Source organism: Palaemon carinicauda, chromosome 35 (assembly GCF_036898095.1).
Source record: "Palaemon carinicauda isolate YSFRI2023 chromosome 35, ASM3689809v2, whole genome shotgun sequence".
NCBI lineage: Eukaryota > Metazoa > Arthropoda > Malacostraca > Decapoda > Palaemonidae > Palaemon > Palaemon carinicauda.
Window position 1 is genome coordinate 56,912,204 of NC_090759.1, and position 2,500 is coordinate 56,914,703.

Here is a 2,500-nt window from a genome sequence, read left to right on the forward strand (position 1 = left end):
ATAGTTTATATAGGACATATCTGTTTTTGACGTTGTTAATAGTTTATATAGGACATATCTGTTTTGACGTTGTTAATAGTTTATATAAGACATATCTGTTTTGACGTTGTTAATAGTTTATATAGGACATATCTGTTTTTGACGTTGTTAATAGTTTATATAGGACATATCTGTTTTGACTCTGTTACTGCTTTTAGAATGATATATTGTTAATTTATTCTCATCATATATCTATTTCATTATTTCCTTTCCTCACTGGGCTATTTTTCCCTGTTGGAGCCCTTGGGCTTATGGCATCTTGCTTTTCCCACTAGGGTTGTAGCTTGGCTAATAATAATAAAAATAATAATAATAATAATATTTCGTCTCTTTTTTAATTGTTTCATCTTCCTTTTAAAGATTTTAAATGCCGCTCATGAATGGCAGAGACAAGGGGACAGTGACATTGCCCTAGCAAGCAGGACAATGCCCTAGAGGGTAGCCATATAATACATATGATCAGGGTTGTGGTGGCCCTGTGGTAGCGTCCTTGCCTGGTGATTGCCAGACTGGGGTTCGAGTCCTGCTCTGACTCGTTAGTTCCTTTGGTCGCTGCATCCTCACCATCCTTGTGAGCTAAGAATAGGGGGTTTGGGGGAGCCTATAGGTCTTTCTGTATAAAGTCCTAAAAATGTCAGCGTAATGTCTTTAAAATGACATTATATTGATCTAAAAATGACAGTTTAATGTCCATAAAATGACAGTATAATGCCCCTGAACATATCAGTATAATGTCCTAAAAAGTTTAGTATTATGCCCGTAAATGTCAGCATAATGTCCTAAATATTACAGAGTAATGTCTTAAAAAAGGACATTATATTTATCTAAAAAGGACAGTTTAATGGCCACAAAATTATAGATTAATGTCCTAAACATAAAAGTTAAATGTCCTAAAAATATCAGCATAATGTCCTAAAAATTACAACGTAATGTCTTAAAAAACAACATTATATTTGTCTAAAAATGACAGTTTAATGTTAAAAAATAACAGTATAATGTATTAAACATATCAGGATAATGTCCTAAAAATGTCAGTGTAGCCTCTTAAAAGGACAGTGTAATGTCCTAAAAAATGATAGTATGATGTCTTAAAAGTGACATTATGTTGACCTAAAATTGACCGTATGCTGTTCTAATAATGGCAGTATAATGTCCCAAAATGACAGTACATTTAATGTCCCAAAATGACAGTACATTTAATGTCCTAAAATGACAATCCATTAAATGTCCTAAAAATGACAGTATAACGTCTTAAAAATTACATTTTACTGACCAGAAAATGACAGTACATTTAATGTCCTAAAATGACAATCCATTAAATGTCCTAAGATGACAGTATAAAGTCTTAAAAATGTACTGACATGAAAATGACAGTTTAATGTCCAAAAAAATGACGTTATATTGCTCTAAACAGGACATTGTAATTTCGTAAAATGACCGTATAATGTCCTAATTATGGTGCAGTGTCCTGAAAATAACAGTATCATGTCCTAAAGTTACTGCGCAGGGAAATATATTATGCAAATTAGATAAATTATATTCATTACTAACAGAATGGCCACCCAATTTATTTATGGTCTGTCTAATATAAATATAAATTAGCTTTTTTCAGTTATCAAGTGCTTATTAATATTAATATATATATACATATATATATATATATATATATATATATATATATATTAATATATATATATATATATATATATATATATATATATATATATATATATATATATATATATATATACAGTATATATGTGTGTATAATTATACTATATATATATATATATATATATATATATATATATATACATATATAAATATAGATATATATATATATATATATATATATATATATATATATATCCTGTCATACTTAGTGGGGAGAAGGAGTAGTCATACCCTGTTAAGAGTGGATAACCTATGAGGTACACTCGGAAACCACACACTCCCTCAAACTACCGAACCAGCAGGATGTAATTAGGAAAGGGGGGGGGGAGGGGCTGGGAAGGATTGAATATGTGTTTGCATATGTAATTAAATATTCAGACCTCATTTTTGACAGGTCATGTACACTAGTAAGAGAATATCCACGAAAATATATACTATCCTCTGCACCAACTATCTCTACATTCAACATTCGACAACACATGTTATATTAACATTCAAATCTCGCGTTAAATGGAGACACGTGTTAATATACAGCGGAATCTTTGGTGTATTTTTCACTTCCTGGTATAGTTTATATTTTTTATATTTTTATGCTTCTGTCACACTGGTAGATAAGGGTTTAGAAATATGAGTCATGGGAACTGACAGTCCGTATAATAAAAAGATAATTTATGGGACAGAGCTGAAAACGCTTATAATGATTATATATATATATATATATATATATATATATATATATATATATATATATATATATATATATATATATATGTGTGTGTGTGTGTGT

At 29.6% G+C, this 2,500-nt stretch overlaps 1 protein-coding gene across 1 annotated transcript in view; it reads left to right on the forward strand.

Annotated features, from left to right (window-relative positions):
• The window catches only part of LOC137627508 (carbohydrate sulfotransferase 3-like), an 18,366-nt gene that overhangs the window by 4,731 nt on the left and 11,135 nt on the right, over nucleotides 1-2,500 (forward strand). The gene's annotated exons all lie outside the window — the stretch shown is intronic.